Source organism: Equus asinus, chromosome 19 (genome assembly GCF_041296235.1).
Source record: "Equus asinus isolate D_3611 breed Donkey chromosome 19, EquAss-T2T_v2, whole genome shotgun sequence".
Lineage (NCBI taxonomy): Eukaryota > Metazoa > Chordata > Mammalia > Perissodactyla > Equidae > Equus > Equus asinus.
The window spans coordinates 6,036,631-6,054,535 of NC_091808.1; the positions used below are offsets into that span (position 1 = coordinate 6,036,631).

The 17,905-nt window shown below is 49.3% G+C and overlaps 1 protein-coding gene and 1 long non-coding RNA gene across 6 annotated transcripts in view; one reads left to right on the top strand and one right to left on the bottom strand.

The window, feature by feature from the left end:
• AGAP1 (ArfGAP with GTPase domain, ankyrin repeat and PH domain 1) overlaps positions 1-17,905 on the bottom strand; it is a 559,975-nt gene that overhangs the window by 450,839 nt on the left and 91,231 nt on the right. The window lies entirely within an intron of this gene.
• Positions 11,576-17,905, top strand: part of LOC139041030 (uncharacterized) — a 28,561-nt gene continuing 22,231 nt past the window's right edge. The window contains exons 1-2 of the long non-coding RNA XR_011495491.1: positions 11,576-14,910; positions 17,751-17,891. This is a non-coding gene — a long non-coding RNA (uncharacterized lncRNA). The remainder of the gene's footprint in view (positions 14,911-17,750; positions 17,892-17,905) is intronic.

Here is a 17,905-nt window from a genome sequence, read left to right on the forward strand (position 1 = left end):
AAGTTAGAATCTATGATGCTGGTGTCTCCGTCCACACAGCACAGTGCTGGCCAGTAGGACAAGCCCAAGGTAGAAGCAGGTATGTGCGACCGCTGGCACATTCAGGGACCTCACTGAGCCTGGCTCTCTGGCCATCCCAGACAGAACCGCCACCCCAAGTGACCCTGCATGCTCTGGTGGAGAACTCCCAGATTCTGGCCATCTGAACCACACCCCTTCTTTATACTAATTTCACAGATTCATAGGTGAGTCAGAGGGAAACCCACACAAAGCAGCGTTCGTTTCCCTCAGCACCTGAATGCAATTAGCTCTTAAGTGTGTATTTGTCAGTCTGAATAAGGACAAAGGCAGAAACCAATTCATAGATCATCTGGAGGGGTCCGGGCACTCAAGACGCTGCCCCTGAGATCTCATTACCAGCAGCATGAGCCCCAGCTGATATGAATTATTTACTGCAGTCCTGGCCCTCTGATTTCGCACACGCATTATACGCAACACAGGGGCATCTGGGCCCCACTTTAAACAGACAACCATCCAGGGGCACCAGCTCCAAGCCACATGAAAGGTGCGATCAATTAACGAGCTCCCTGAAGTCCTACGGAGATGAGAGGAAGTAAGCGCTAGGATTAATCTGTACAGCCCTCCCTTCTAGCACAGCAAATCCGCCAGACGCACACGCAAGCAGCAGGCCCCCGGGCTTCGGGAGAAAAGGGAAAGTGCGCAACCAAAAGCGATTTGGAAGACAAAGTCTTGAAATTGCACTCGGATTACGATTACAATTATAAAATAGTGCATATCTGATCGTTCTCCACTGAGGCAGCAGGCTGCAGACGGGAATAACTTTACATAATTATCAACGTCAACATTGACGGAACCCCTGCGACAAAGGAGGCTGGCAGCATCTGGGCTTCTGACCAGTGGCCTAACATGCGTATCAGCCCTGAAGGACGTACCCACCAGCATGTTACAGAAGAGTGACCACGTGTTCTAAAGCTGGGACAGAAGCGGGAAGAACTTCTTTGTCTAATACGTAAACACACTTCTGTGAAAACTCCTACAAAGGTATGAAATTCAAATCATATTTATAATTGATGAATGTGCTTTAAAGAAATGAAGACATTTACAACCCATCTAGATTTGAGCAGAAATTCAAGATAGTATTTTTTTTTTTTACTCTAAGCGTAATGTCTATATGGCTGTTCTGTAAGACTGGCTCAACTTTCTGCTCATCAACGAGGACACCCAACGCACAGGGACTCCTGTTCAGAGAAGACATACGGAGAGGGACTCTCTGATGACACCTCAGTCTGTATTTGAGGCCTGAGCATCCCAGTGATCTACACAGGCTTCAAAACACCCCCACGTGCCCCATATTATCACCCATGCGAGCAGCTCCAGGCCAACCACTCCTCCAAAGACCAGCTCCTTAAAGATACTTACGTGACAGCACTTGACGCTGTACGGAGAATGACCGTGACTTGGAAATATTAACACGTTTTGGTCTTTCATCCAGTTGCAGAATCTAGACCTCAAAGGGCTTGCAATCCGAAAGGGAGACTCTTTGATCCCAAAGAAAGTGTTACGTGGGTCACAAGGGAACCAAACCCAGGCGACCTTTCAGCTGCCTGGGAAGGTGCTCTGAGAACAGCATGGAAGAGGCGGCCCCTAAGCTGAGCAGTGGGAAGATTTCAATTGGCAAAATGAAGCAACAGGCAGAGCCCCAAGTGAGCGCAGAGTCCTCCCCTCGGAGCAGCAGCTCAACACACCAGCCCGGGGACGGGGAGCACAGCATCCAGGGAGCAGACATGGCTACAGGGCTAGAGGGAGGTGGCCCGCGGGCTGAAGCTGGGTTTAGGATCCAGAAGGTAGTGCCTTGGAAGAAACCCAAGCTAGAGTCCGTCAACCATCCTATGGAGCGGCCCTTCAGAGGGGCTAGGAAGGAAGACGATTCCAGGCAGGAGACAGCTGAAAAGAAATTGGCCTTTAGGACAAGAATGAGAAACGGGGGGGAGGGCGGGCAAGGCAAGAGGCAGGGCAAGAATTTTGTAAACCAGAGGACATCTGCAGCCCTGCTTTAGAGCACCCCATGGTCTTGGCTCTGGGGCAGGGAACTTGGGGAGAGAGTATGCATCTGAGGACACCAGGTGCAAATGTAAGGGGAAGTGGTATGCTAAGGACTGGAGGTGTCCCCCCAAAATCCACATATGGGAGCCCTAACCCCCCATGGGATGGTAGGTGGAGAGGGGTCTTTGGGAGAGGATGAGGTTTGGAGGAGGTCCTGAGAGTGGAGCCCCATGATGGGATCAGTGCCCTTACTCGGAGGGACACAGGTACCTGGCCCCTCTCTCTCCACCAAGTGAGAGGGCACGGGGAGAAGTCAGGCAGCTGCCAGCCAGGAGGAGAGGCCTTACCAGAACCTGACCGCCTAACCATGCTGAGACCCTGACCCTGGGAGTCCAGCCTCCAGAACCAAGAAAGATCAACGTCTGTTGGGTAAGCCCTCTGTCGGTGGTAGTTTGTTATGGCAGCAGCAGGACAGGGGGTCACTGTGGTTTAGTAGCATCAAAACAGATCAAAAGCTGGGAGCCAGGTCTGAGCTTATTCCAAAGGTGAAGACAAGCTCGTCGCCCTGTCTGTGACCAGGAGCCCCAGGGCGCCGGCCCTGCACGGGGTCAGGGTGCCCCGGTGAACCTCAGCAGAGTGAATGTGGGACGGGCATTGCTGCAGTGAAGACCTTTACAGTTATTGTGCCCTGGCTGAGTGGAGGTGTGTGTATAGGTTTAGGAGTCTGTTTTAATCCTGATTTTACAGTATTTTGTAACAGGAAAGACATGGCTTTTTATGTGAATTAAAAAGAAGCAGATGTCATTGGCTTAGACAGGGGAAACCATGGCTTAGAAAGAGCAGGATAAACAGGAACAGACATCGGAACCACAGAGCCCAAGGCTGGAGGGACCGTGGGCCTCATGGGGTCAACCCTCCAACTGCAGAGATGGAACTGAGACCAGTTCCGCCCAGGGTCAGAGCCCCGAGAAGAGCAGGCTCGGGATGCAGGTACAGACTCGGGCCCAGAGAGGGTCAGCTACCCAGGGCCACGCCCCAAAAGGTCATCTATCTTGATACAAGTTAGCGTTTACAATCATCTTTAAGTGAGAAGTAACTTTCTTCATAATCCAAAGTTAGGCTACACCAACACTTCTAAATTAGTGAGCTGTTTTTTAATACGGATCATTAAATGTCAATGTTCTCATCTCAGATACTTCTCCTACAGCATCCACCTCTCCTAGAACAGCACCCCCATTTGAGACCAGAGGGACCAGACAGGTCACCACACCCGTCACAGCTCACTAGGGATGACCCACAGCTGGGCTCAGAGACCCCTCTTCCTGCAGAAGGAGCAACATGGCTCTTGCATATTGTTTCTTCTTTCGTTTTGCTTTTCTTACAAGCAAGAAGCTGTGAGAACTCAGACTTCCTTTCCCAGCCCTGCTGCCTGCCCAGTTACAGCGATACCTTGTAACGCATCTTCCACCCAAGAACTCCAACAGCTCTTCAGCGGACGTCATTCTTCTCCCTGGCTTGTAAGACTGGGACCACCCCCAGGTCTCCATGACGGGATATGGAGCAAAGAGGCAGCCAACGCACGTGCACACATGATACCGCACAGCAGGGCATAAAGAATGCCCCCGTTCCCTCCTTCAAGGCTGAAGGGGAACCAGACCAGCGATCCACGGGGGACCCAGCCGGGTCCCGTCCACAGCTGCCTCTTCCTCACCCCGATCCACCCAACCCTCACGAGAATCTTGGACTCTGTGGGCTCCATTTTCAGCTCCAAACCATAAGGCTATGGAACAAAAGAGGAGATCCGACACACACAGCGCAGATACGCAGGTATTACAATGAACTGCAAATATCACCTGTTGGCCTCCACTTCCTGGTCCACAAACCCCACCTCTGTAAGCTCTCTGAGGACCACAGCTGGCGGCTGTACCTGCTTGCACATCCTCCGAGTTCAGTACAACACCCTGGGCGCTGGAATGTGGGGTGAATGAGTGGACAACAGAGAGCAGTTAGAGCCGGAAGAATGACTCCAACGATACTTAGCCAACAAGCAGAGAATTGTTAAAGGATGTCGGTTACCTGGGAAATGCAGGACAGTAAACTGAGGAACTCTCAATGTGCAGGCTCTCAACGCACGTCCGCAGTTTGTTTTTCTAATCCGAAAGAACACTATGTCAGACTAAGACATGCTTACTTCCTCTACAGGGCTGTCAGGGAACAACAGGGGGTGAAATTATCAGATGGCTTCAAGTTGAAACGCACTCATCTTATTGATGTTAGTACCACGTCAAACCTGAGGAGCTGACGGTCCAGACTTTGCAGCCTAACTCCATGCACCCACGAGAGAGCCTCCGGGCATTCTGAAAACCCTAGACAACACTTCGTGAGTACTGACCCTCCTTATCAACTGCGCCAAACTGTCCCCGAGGAAGGAGACACTCACTTATTCTAAGACGGTCACTTCCTGTCTCCAGCCGAGTGACCCGACCTCATGCAACTAGCCAGCATGTCTCATTCAGCCGCCCCTGAGGCAGGAGGCCAGGAACCCCATCTTCAAGCCAGCAGCAGCCCCTAAACCCTTCCACACCCTCCCACTGCACTTCCTGGCCCCCGTGGCCATGAGGGACCACGGACCAGTTGTGGCCGGTGAGTTACGAGAAGAAGTGACCCGTGTAACTTCTGAGCCAGAGCACCTAACTGCAAACACAGGACCCTCCAGAGCTCTTTTCCCCTGGCACAGAACCAGGAATGTCTATAATGGGGACTGCTCCCTCAGCCTGGGACCCCAGGGGCCAGGATGAAGAGAAGCCCCTCTGCCCGGCCTCAGCGCACACGCGGATGTGGGGTGAGAGCCAAAACAGACCTGTGCCGCCCTAGGCTCAGCTGAGACTGCCTGGTACTGCAGCGCAGCCTGTCCTGTCCTTACTGATGCCCTTTACTCCTCTGCCCCCAGTTATTTTTATTTCTCTCAGTCTCAAATAATTTTATCCCAGTCAGCCCTTAGGGCTTCCTGCTCATTCCCCAGCTCTCCCTCCCACCCTCATGTCCTCATCCCCAGGCCACTTCTATGCTGACTTCTCCCCACCGGGACACAACTTCATTCTTCTTCCGAGCCCCACTGGTGGCTTCAACTCCAACTTTTCTTGTCCTCTCCTGTGTTCCCACAGCATGTTTTAGGATTATAATCAGTGATCAAGAAAAAGGGCTCGGAGAGCTGCCTCACGAGGACCTGGCCACAAAACTCTCCACACCTCAAGAAAGAAAACAGCCAAAAATAAGACAGGAAGGAAAGGAACCCACCAAGCCCTCTGTAATAAGCATCCTCCAAAATGACAAAGCTCGGTGCGCAATCGCTCCCATGCAGAACTTCACCATGGCTTCCTCCCTCTGTGGTCCTTAAATTTGCTCTTCTATTTCTGTTACAGCTCTTACTACAGTGACTATCATGTGAGTAGTCAGGGGGTTACCTGGAAAGCAAAGAGAAAGTCAAAAGATTGAATGATGGGGGGGGGGGGGTCATGCCAGGTCCAACCTTCCTTCAATTCTAACACTGCTTTCCTTCCTTCCTGCTTCTCCCAGGGCTCCAACAGACTGACATCACGGTCTTCCATCAGTTACGTCTCACAGAAAATTGCTCCTCTAATTCCAACAGCAGCAGAGCCTCACGGATCAGCAGGCCCTGTTCCTGTCCTGGCTCCATCGTTTCTCAGTCCGTGACCTTGGAGGAACCACGTAACCTCTCTGAGCCTCTCACACAGACTGCAGGGCCAGGTGCATCTGGACAGGCACAGGGGGCTCAGCCCCACACCGGGCGGGTAAGCCTGATGCCACTGTGAGACCCACAGCCTGATGCCCCCTCCCTGAGCATCCCCAGTGCCCCGGCCTGGAACAGAGCCACCCCTCTGAGGACCACACCCAGCAGGATCCCTGCCAAGCCCTCTCCGCTGGGAACTCCAACCAGCAGGTCTCTTTCCAGGGCCAGATTACAAGGGGGAAAAAATACACCATGGAATTTTACAGAATCCAGCCAGCCAGCTCTGATTCCGACAGTCTCTGACACTGTTGGCCAGCGTGCTTTCCCTGCGAGAAGAAGAAGAGATGGTAGACGTGGACCAGGCCTAACACTGAGGCCCAACAAAGGGACGTTCTTGAGAAGTCAGCCATGAGGCCAAAACTACAAGTGAGCAAAGCTAAGAGCTACAGGGTCTCCGTGCAGGAGATGGAGTCCAAACCCCCGAGCCCCAGCCACCTCCCTCTAGACCAGGGCATCCTACAAAGGATGGGGCCCGCTCCTCCTCAGCAGCCCTGAGTCTGGGACACAGCGGGCATTTGCTCAGTGCATTTCTAAGTCAGGCTGCGAAGATCCGGGTGCGTTTTTCTGTCTAACATATTTTCAGAAGAACAACATTTGTTTTGCTGGAACACAACATCTAGATATTATCTACCCCTTAAAAATTCTAAAATACTAACAAAACCTCAAAGAATGTTCCCACCACAGTGTCTAGGGGCCTGGGAATGCAGACCTTCCAGCAGCTTGCAGTACCCTCTTCTCCCCGCCGCTCCCTCCTCCCCAGGAAGATGCCCTGCAGCTGCATCTCCCCCGAGTCCTGGGGGACTCCAATCTGCGCCCCCAGCGTGCCCCTTGGAGGGGGCCTCACGAGGCTCAGGCGCCAACCCCTTCAGGTGACAGGCGAGCAAAGGCTGGGAGGGGGCCCTGAGGCATTCTCAATCCCTCTGACAGTGCAGAGCCGGGGCTGCATACTCCCAACAAGTCCCCGGGACACCCAGAACGCCTTCCTCCTGCCCTGGGCTCTGTGTGTCCTCTTATTCCTGCAGAGAGCACTGAAGGGGGACACACATGAGTCCATATAACAGCAGCTAGGTTTCCACATAACGAGCTGGATTTCATGAGTAAGAAGGTAAAGTTGATCCAAGCACACTGTTTCCAGGATACAGTGGAATAACTGGAACCCAAGTATCAACTGGCCAAATCACGTGTTGGGCTTCTATAAAACCTCCCATTTCCCACAACGACTCTCCCCTGCGCGGTTTGGGGGCAGCCTGGGTTGGGGACAGATGGCCTTGAAGACATAGAAACTCACTTTGGTCCCAACTCTCCTACTTGGGAACCTGAGGCAAGTCCTTACCTACCTGACCCTGTTTTCTTTTTTTCTTTCCTTTTTTTTTTTTTTGGTGAGGAAGATTGGCCCTGAGCTAACATCTCTTGCCAATCTTCCTCTTTTTGCTTGAGGGAGACTGTTCCTGAGCTAACGTCTGTGCCAATCCTCTTCCATTTTGTATGTGGGACGCTGCCACAGGATGGCTTGATGAGCAGTATATAGGTCCACACCCGGGATCTAAACCTGTGAACCCTGGGCCACTGAAGCAGAGCACACGAACTCAACCACTGTTGACACCAGCCCAGCTACAGTGACCCTGTTTTTTTTTTGTTTTTGTTTTTGTTTTCTTTTTTTTAAAGATTTTATTTTTTCCTTTTTCTCCCCAAAGCCCCCCGGTACATAGTTGTACATTCTTGGTTGTGGGTCCTTCTAGTTGTGGCATGTGGGACGCTGCCTCAGTGTGGTTTGATGAGCAGTGTCATGTCCGCGCCCAGGATTCGAACCAACGAAACACTGGGCCGCCTGCAGCGGAGCGCGTGAACTCAACCGCTCGGCCACGGGGCCAGCCCCTACAGTGACCCTGTTTTACCATCCACACACAGGATGTAAACAAGAATTTAATACCCATTCTTCCCACCTCCCGGCCTCACTGGGCCAATGAGATAATTTGTGTAAAATAGGTTTGTGAACAATTACAATTGACAGTAAAAAGTGCTGCTTCTAGCTTTAAAGCTCCATGGCGCCAGTAACTGTACCTGCTGCCATCCTCCCATGGTTGGTTTGCGACTCCTTTGGTGATGTGCAGGATGCGCTGCGATGCCTAATTGCCTTTTGGAAGAAGGGCTCCTTGTGGACGGTATACTATTGCACATTCAGAACAGAAGCCCTGCTGACGGCTCATCAGAGCAGGTCTTGGTCTCTGAACCGCTCAGGGTCATCCTCCCATCAGTAATGCTGCTCTGCCACCGCCCCCCACACCGGAAATCCATTAGAGGATAGATGGATGGAAAAGGGGGAATTAATGTTCATCTTTGATTTCATTAAAAACAGACACATGGGGGCCAGCCCGGTGGCGCAGCGGTTAAGATTGCCATTTCTGCTTCAGCAGCCCGGGGTTCGCCAGTTGGGATCCCGGGCACAGACCTATGCACCACTTGTCAAGCCATGCTGTGGCAGGCATCCCACATATAAAGTAGAGGGAGATGTTAGCTCAGGGCCAGTCTTCCTCAGCAAAAAAAAAAGGAGGACTGGCAGCAGCTATTAGCTCAGGGCTAATCTTCCTCAAAAAAAAAAAAAAAGTAAAAAGTAAAAACAGACATACGATCAGTTCTCAGCCATCCAGCCTGGGCTGTAGCCCTCCCTCCTGCCTCCTGCACCACATTTGCCAAGAGCTTACAAAAGTGTGTGGGTTGAGCAGCTGCAAACACATCTGGACAGTAATGCCAATCACGACCAACGGGCAGTAAGCAAGTGGCCACAGCAGAAGCCTCACGTTATACCTATGAGAGGCTTGGAAAATGGCCCATCTTGGGAATCAATGAATTTTTATTAGCATCCAAAGAATTCTTTCCTGCGGACATATAAACATATTTGCTTGTTTTCTTGTTTTCACTAAAAAACAGATGCTTATTAGAGAAAGCACAGAAAATTCTTGAAAGTAGAAAGAAAAAAGCCCACAATTCCAACAGGCCAATGCATGCTTGCGCCTGCCGTGTCTAAACAACTGGAGCCCTGTGAACCGCCAAATTGAGGCTGTGGGAGGAAGATGATGTGGCGTGCCCAGGTTTCCATGGTAACACAGGCCACCAAGGGTGTGCCCCGCTTCCTCTATGCTCTTCAGACCTCTGGCTGAAATTCTAGAGTGACTAGACTAATGGCTGGTTGTGAAGAAATGTTACACAACAAAAATGTGCTGACTGGGCAGACTGGCAATTTTTAGCATCTTCAGAGACTCCCAATTTCGGATGTGCAGTAAGTCTAAAATTTTTAAATTTCTGTAAATGTGCTCACATTTGTGAAACACTGCTTTCCCTCTGTTCTCCCTTAGGGTGATCTGACTATTTAGTGTTTCTACCTGTTACACATCCACGTTTCACTTGGCAACACCGCGAGGAGAAAGGAACTAACAGTGATAAAAATAACGTGGTGCCAAAGGATGCAGTGCTAAATGATAAGCATAAAAAGGTTACGAATAGGCTCTAGGATTAGGCCACACGCACCGAAATTCAGCTCCAGCAGGTATTGGTCGTGCAGCCCTGGGACAGTTATAAACTCCCTGAGCCTGACTTTCCTTACCCGTTAGCGGGGCTAACGATAAACTAATGAAGCCGATGGATGTGAAATGCACAGAGCGGTTCCCCACAGGGAAAGCAGTCAAGAAATGCCAGCCCTACTTATTATATTTTATGATTATTAAATATTATTTGCCACGAGAAATATAAACATGTCACTCAAAACCAAAAAAAAATAGCATAAAGTGATGAACAATATTCATTTTAGATATACTGACTGAAGAAGGAATGATAAATCTGACCCAACATTTTTAAAAAATTCTATTCCTGATGCCAAGTTATAGATCTAGGGGTTGCCTCAATTCTGAGGGCAAGCATGATATTTATCTTAAAAGAAAAAAAAATGAACAAACAAACCAACTGCACGGCTAGAGAGCTTTTAACAAAAAGCTATGTCAAAATAGAGCTTTTCTATTTTATCCGTCTGCTGTGCAACAGCTTTTCATCTAGATTCTTAGATAAGGGCACTATTAATAGTAAGCTTTCCAAAAACAACAGAAAAATCAACATGGGGAATGAGCACTGAAAGGAGGCCTTGACCTCGTGGATACTGGAAGAAACCAGAGCAACTAGAGTGTGGTGTTCTTTTTTCTTCTTTTTTGTGAGGAAGATTGGCCCTGATTTAATACCTGTTGCCAATCTTCCTGTTTTTGCTTGAGGAAGATTGTCGCTGAACTAACATCTGTGCCCATTTTCCTCTATTTTATGTGGGACACTGCCACAGCATGGCTTGACAAGCAGTGCTAGGTCTATGCCCAGCATCTGGACCTGCGAACGCAGGGATACCAAAGCAGAGAGCGCAAACATAACCGCTATGCCACCAGGCTGGCCGCAGAGTGTGGCATTCTGATGGATGTGTGCGCTGGGGCCGCGTACAGCGCCCCTGACTTAGAGATAGGAAGCCAACTCAGTCCATCCCTTTCTGACGAACAGGGATAGAACTCAACCAATTCCCTAACTACCAAGAATCCTAGTGCTAACATCCCCCCATGCAACATCTGACAGCCAAAACATTTACCAGCACGAATTGCAGACAGGAGAGAATACTTCACACACGTGGAGAGATACTGTGAAGAGGAAGATACTTTTTTTCACTGTGCAGGAAAAGGATACTTTTTTACTTCTGCAAGAAAAAGCTCACGACAAGTTTCATGCTTACAGAATCTAATGTGTTTTTTATACACAAAAGAGGAGGTAGCTAACAAAAACTGCCTTCTCTGGTGTACACCACAAAGACAGTTCCTTAAGAGTTCACTGTATGACTTACAGACCTCCCCCCAAGCACGTACATTGCAGAAGATTTATTCTATGTTAAGTCATTCAACAAATGCAGGTTGAATACTACGCTGTAGCGATCGGCACACAGCAGGGCACGAGGAGAAAAAGACCCCCGTCCTCGGGAGCTTACTGTCCAGCCACAGTGGACAGGCAAGGAACAAACCGTGGAAGCAGCATCTCAGAGGCTGACTAGTGCTCCGGATAACAGAGAATGAGGGGAGCCGTGAGGGTGGAGGGAGGACCCAGCACAGCGCTGAAAGAAGGAAGCTGAGATTGGAGCAAGGACTGGAAGGAAGTGAAAGTGGCAGGAGGCACGGCACTTCCTGCCGTGGGCACAGCTGGAGCGCAGCCCCGGGGCTGGCACACTGGAGCAGGAGCGAAAAGGTCAGTGCAACGGGAGCAGAGGGAGGCGGCTGGAGAGGAGGACAGGAGGCTGGCCAGGGGCTGGCACACCTCTCCTGCCCCGCGCCAGAGTAAACTGTTTAGGTTTCTCGGGCCAAGAGACAGTCAAGGGTATTACGTAGTCTCTGTCGCCGCTACTCAACTCTGCGGACGTCGCCTGAGAACAGCCGGAGCCACAAGTAAGCAATGGGTGTGGCTGTGAGCCAGCAAAATGCTATTTACAGACACTGAACGCTGAATTTCATACGACTTGCACACACCACAAGGTACTTTTCTGCCCCCCCCCCCCCCCCCCCCCCCCCCCCCGCCATGTGAAACCATAAAAACCATCCCTAGCTCAAGAATCATACAAAACGGCCCTCGGGCCATCATCTGCTGACCCCAGGCTCCGGTCCTTACAGGCCACTGTAAGGTCTTTGGTGTTTGTTCTGAGTGCCACAGAGATCACTGCAGGAGCAAAATCTGGAGGGACGTGACTTGGGTTTAAGGGTCACCTGGAAGCCTTCTGAGAATGGACCATGGGGGGTGGGGTGACATCGAGGAGACCAGCTGATAGGCTAGTGCAGTAATCCCGAGAGAGACAGTGGCTGTCCAGTGGAGGTGTCCAGGACTGCGAGATTCTTCCTACACGGAGGGTGGAACCAGGGGGTGATCGGGTGTGGGGGGCAGCGAGGAAAAGAGAGGCATCATGGATGATCCTGGGGTTTGGGGTCTGAAAGACTAACTAGGACAATGAAGCGACTGTGAGCTGAGATGGGCAAGGCTGCAGGTGGGACGGGCGGACGGCTGCGGGGTGGGGGTTGGGGGCGATTGCAGCTTCAGGCTGGGGCACAGTGAGCCAGAGGTGCTGGTATGCATCACAAGGAGAGCTGCATTAAGACCCGAGAAAGGTAACCCAGTGCACCTGCCTGCGGGGCAGCCCCGGGGCCAGGTGCATCGATAGTTCCACAGGGAAATGCCAATGTTCACACCAAGGGGGGTAAACAGAGGCCATAAAGGGCCTCCTGTTAGGTCATCACGTGTGGATCTGTGGCCAAATGAGTTCCAGAACAGTTCCATCCCTCATGGCTTTTTGGATGTGGGGCCTTGAACATTTATTTGCTGAACAAGTATCTAAATGACTACAGAGCAGGGAGGGGGTGCTCCCTGAAGGCTGTTTATATTCCTGTGAAGTTGGCAACGTGCGGTTTATTGTGGCTGCAATTTGTGCCTATTCGCCCGTTTTGAAAGAACAGTTTCACCTCCACCAGGAAACAGGAGCTTCCCTGAGTCCGTCATACACACTGACTCTCCTCATCCTCCACGTCCTGGGGTCAGGTACTGCCTCAGCCAGAGAAACTCCCACCACCCTCCTCTGGGAGATCCCCACTCATCTCCCTGGCCTCGGCTCAAGCAGGTGTAAGTGCAAAGACTCCGCTGGCCCCAGGGCCGGTGCTCTCTCTCTAGAACATCCTCAAGGGTGGTCTGCTTGCATTTGAGGGGGAAAAGCCCATAATCATTCTGAGCCAAGCAGAACAAGCAGGGTCCAAAAAGGGAGCAGGTAGGAGCGATGCTCACAAGTGGTCCTCAGGTTTCTCTTTTTCCCCAGCTTTACTGAGATACAATTGACATATAACATATGTAAGTGTAAGGTCTACAGCGTGATGATTTGACACACGTACACATTGTGAAATGGTTACTATAGGCTTAGTAAACTCCTCCAGTCCCTCCCACAACTACGTTTTGTTTTGTGGTGAGAACACATAAGATCTACTTCCTTAGCAACTTTCACGTATACAACATTGTCAACCATAGTCGCCATGCTGTATATCACATTCTCAGAACTTATGCATCCTATAACTGAAAGTCTGAACAACATCTTTGACCAACCCTTGACCAACATCTCCCCACTTCTCCCACCCCCAGCCCGCAGCAACCACCAATCTGTTCACTTTCTGTGAGTTCAGCTTTTTTAAATTCCACATATAAGTGAGATGATACAGTATTTGTCTCTGTGTGATTTATTTCAGTTAGCACAAGGCCCTCAAGGTCCATTTGTAGCTTCACAAAAGGCAAGATTTCCTTCTTTTTTATGGCTGAATAATATCCCATTGTATATATATACACCACATTTTCTTTATCCATTCATTCGGACATGGACACTTCGGTTGTTTCCACGTCTTGGCTATCACGAATATGCTGCAATGAACATGGGAGTGTAGACATCTCTTCTACACATTATTTTCATTTCCTTTGGATATATACCCAGAAGTAGGATTGCTGGATTATATGGTAGTTCTATTTTTAATTTTCCAGGAACCTCCACACTGTTTTCCATAATAACTGCACCAATTTCCATTCCCGCCAACAGCGCACAAGGGTTCCCTCTTCTTTACACCCACGCCAACACTTGTTGTCTCTCGTCTTTTTGATTTAACAGCCACACTACCAAGTGGACATGATATCTCATTGTGGTTTTCATTTGCGTTTCCCTCATGACTAATGATGCTGAGCATCTTTTCAGGTGCCTGTGGGCTGTCTGTATAGCCTCTTTGGAAAAATATCTCACCAAGTCCTTTGCCCATTGTTTGGTTTTTTGCAGGTTTCTGTCTTAGGGCTGGTGAACGGGCTCTCAAAGCCATTTTTGGAAGGTTCCAGGGACACGCGAGCAATGGCAGGGGCCTCAAAGTCATGTGCATTTTCCAAAGCTCAGTGACCACTTTGTACAAATCCTGACTTGATGGGGAATTTTTTAAATTTATTTTTGTAGCCATGCGTTAAAGCCTCACACGACTTTGTAGTCATTTCCTATATGTGGAGAAGCTACCACCAATTACCGCCCTTCACACTGGCTGATTAATTAAAGCAAAGACCCCCGGTGGTCCTCCACAGCTCACCCTGCAGTGCCCAGCTCCCTGCCCCCACCCCAGGACGGGGCACCAGGGCAAAAGACAGAGACCACATCCCCAGCCTCCTCGCCTCACCCCCACCTTCTCCGTCATCTGATTCCTCCTGGGCAAAACTGGGACAGGAAGAAAGAAAACGTACAGGCCCGCCACACACAGTGTAATTTACTGCAGCTCGCACACCCTCAGCAGCTAAAAATAGACACCTGCACAGGCTCTCTCAGCCTACGAGGAAGCAATCAGCTGCGTAAACTGGGGTGCCCTCTAGAAGCAGCCAGAAGTTTCCTTTTTGGCTTCAAGTAAATCCTCCACAAGTTAAAAAAAAAAAAAAAAAAAAAAAAGAAGCGTTTCAAACTGATTTAGCACAAGCATCCAAAGGCATCTGAGTAAACACGTTTCTACCTGCTGCAAGGAAAACAATGAGCCTGTCTGTGCACTCCATCACACAGAGAAAGGTCAACAAAGGAAGACGGGCTCCTGCTCACCACACCAGCCAAATATTTAGAGCAGCTGAGCCCATGCGCAGCCCCAAATATTTAGATCCGTGAATGAAGAATTTGTTTTTCACGTGCTTTCTAAATAAAGGCACTACTTGGGTGCACAGAGCAAGTGAGAGGGGAATGGGGCCCTCGCTCACCTCTCTGCCCACACGTGAGAACTAAAATAACCAAATTGCCCCTCTCTCCCCAAGGGACCTGAGGCTCACAATGGAAGAACAACTCTCTAGGGACAATGAGGGTCCTCCAGCGAGTCTCTCCCATCCTCCCTGGACCACCAGACCCGCCTGCCTTAAGGATCGCACAGTTCCAGAGCTCCCTGGACCCTGCACCAGGGAACAGCGGTGGGGAGCTCATCAGAAATGCAGACTATCAGGTACAGCCCAGACCTGCAAGATCCTGGGTGACTCGTGGGCACCTGGAATCGGAGGAGTCTGTACAAGGTGTCCCTGCTCCCCCTCCCAGGTCCCTGGGTTCCAGTCTAGGACACAGACCCTCCCCTGAGACTCACAAGGGGGTCTGCTTCCTCAAGATTCCACAGCCCATCCAGAGTCATCAGAATGGTGCCCCTGCCTCCTGGCCTGAGCATCTGTTGAATAAACGTGAACCAACATCTGTGGCTGGGTTCTCTCACCCCATGTTTAATCCCCTTATCCAGGGTTGGAAGTGTTTACAGGGTCCATGCATAGCTGCGCCACGTATACGTGACTTGAAATTAAAGGTTGTGCTTATGGGCAATTTCCAGGGACTCAAGGCATTACGCTCCCACCCAGAGCACAGCAGGCCCTCACAGCAAACCTGAGGCCCTTACACAATCGTTTCCAAGAACACAGCCTCATAAACGTGAGAAATGCCTGACACCCAGTGTACAACTTATGCAAAGCAGCATGCCATTGCTTCCTTCTGAAAAGAAAATCCTTTGACCTTGTGGTTCTCCGTATTATTTTAATAACCCACCCTGGTTTACGTTGATTTACTCTCAAATGTTTCTTAGCAAGGCAAATAAATGTATACATTTTTCTTAATCTTCAAAGGCGACAGAAACATCCTAAAATAGACTTTGCCAGTTCGTATTGCTGTCAACAGCTAGCTTTTGTGAATTTCATATCCATCATCAGCTATAAATATCTCAGCTGTATCCACAGGGGATTTCTGAGTGAGCCCGGGGTTAGCAATGGAGTCACACCAACACCCAGCAGCAGGACATTCTCTCTCCTCGGTTCTCACTCCCTCCATCTACCGGTGGCTGCTGAAAATGAGTCCCAAAACAGTCCGGGCTTCAGTTTTAAAATAACTGGCACTGACAAATCTACATGCCATGGCCTTACTTAGTTATAAATAACAGCATAATTTAAAGTACTATATTTGTCTACGAAAAGTGAAACCATACGGAGCAGGCAGTAGTGGACTGGATGGAGTCTAGGGGTAAAGTGAATTCTAGACCTCGGGACCACTGACGTTCTCAGGATGTCTTGCAGTGTTTACACTGGACATGGGGTCCTGCGGGATGAAACCACCATTTCTGGCCCTCCAGAGGGCTTGTTCCCCCGGGAAGCCTGCTTTCCTAAGCATCAGCTCTAAGAATCGGCGATGAGCCCAGCAGTCATTTTTAAGGCATCATAACCATGCTGGCCGGCTCCCCAATAAATCCTTAGTTTCCCACCCAATTATCCTGGCTCCTGGGCTGCCCCTTCACTCCTCTGCCAGGGCACTTATTCAAGGCTGCCCACTTATTCTCTGAAACCCCTTTCCTGGGGAAATCTGAGCGAGTTCTTCAGGCCTGAAACAGACAGGCTCCTCTGGTGAGAGACAGACCCCTCTCACCTGGGCCATCCCCCACGTCCCAGGAGCCTCAGACACACAGACGCCCCCTCTTCCTCCTTGTCAATACTAATCCTGGGGTCCTGACTCCAGCCACCTCCTCTGGATGGGGGTGAGATTCAATGTCTTTAAAAATTATTTTAATGCTCTTAAAATTGTGTTTATATCATAAAAATAATAATCTGGAAAACTACACGTCATATTCCCAATTCTCTAAAATAACGAAACTGCTAAACCTCAGGAAATGCCGATCACGGCACCCAGCAGGTAGAGGTGTCACACGCCTCGGCTGAAGGAAGGACAGAATGAGACAGTCAGCAAGAAGGCAAAATACAATCATTTAAAAAGGGTAGGGGGGCCGGCCCCGTGGCCAAGTGGTTAAGTTCACACGCTCTGCTTCGGCGGCCCAGGATTTTGCCAGTTCGAATCCTAGGCACAGACATGGCACCGCTCATCAAGCCATGCTGGGGCGGCATCCCACATGTCCCAGCTAGAAGGACCCACAACTAAAAATACACAACTATGTACTGGAGGGCTTTGGGAGAAGAAGGAAAAAAAAATAAAATCTTTAAAAAAGTGGGAACGGTAGAGAGACCAGCAAGCTATTCCTGTGTCTCAAGCAGTAGAAGACGGACAGAGCAAGAGAGAGCACTGCTGAATCCAGTTTTTTCAGGTTTAATAATAAAAATAAGATTTAAATAGGAAAAGAAGCAGAATACAATTTTGCTACTGACTGCTAGTATTAGATTAAGTTAAATCACCAGAAGGGGGCAGCATCTTAAAGACAATGTAAGTACTTGTTATCCTGTCTCTTGAGTAAGCTCAAATACTAAAAGCCCATTCGAGAACTAAAAATATACCAAGTTTCCATTTAAATATCTCAGTCTCCACTTCCTTTATACTACTTAAAAATATTTTTACTGCATATGAATCTATAATTAAAATAAAATTTTTATTAATATAGTATATTTATGATATATTATAAATTAACCAAGTTATTGGTTCATCCTTTTTCTTACACAGTGGTAGTGATCTCTTACATTATTTGAATACACATTTTTTGAAAACCTCAAAGCCAAAACACTGGCATACATATTTAACTATGTGTCTATATATAGAAAAATATATTTATGTTATACGCTTAGCAGACATCATTTGCTTAAACACAGCAAAAATCTTCAAAATATTTCTTAGCAAAGTTGATCAGAAACATTTGAAATGTAAATCAAGCAGAAAAAATGTGATCTAAAGCAATTAAAAATGAATTCTCCCCTGCCCCAGTGGAAGGTTATCAATTTCACTATAATTCATTCCAAAACTAATTTTAAACTGTTGCTTTTGAAATCAACCTGTTTGTCTGTGATCAGTCTTATATCACAGGCTCTGCCTTTGCAGGAACTGGTGAAGGAAGACCACCAGTCTGTGTACAAGGAGCGCCCATGTTCACACACCCAATCATTTCTATTAGCTGCACGACAGAATCTTCCGGAGAGCTCTGTGAAGGCAGCTGGCCTGGACCCCGCTTGGGAGCCACAGGTAAACCCAATATA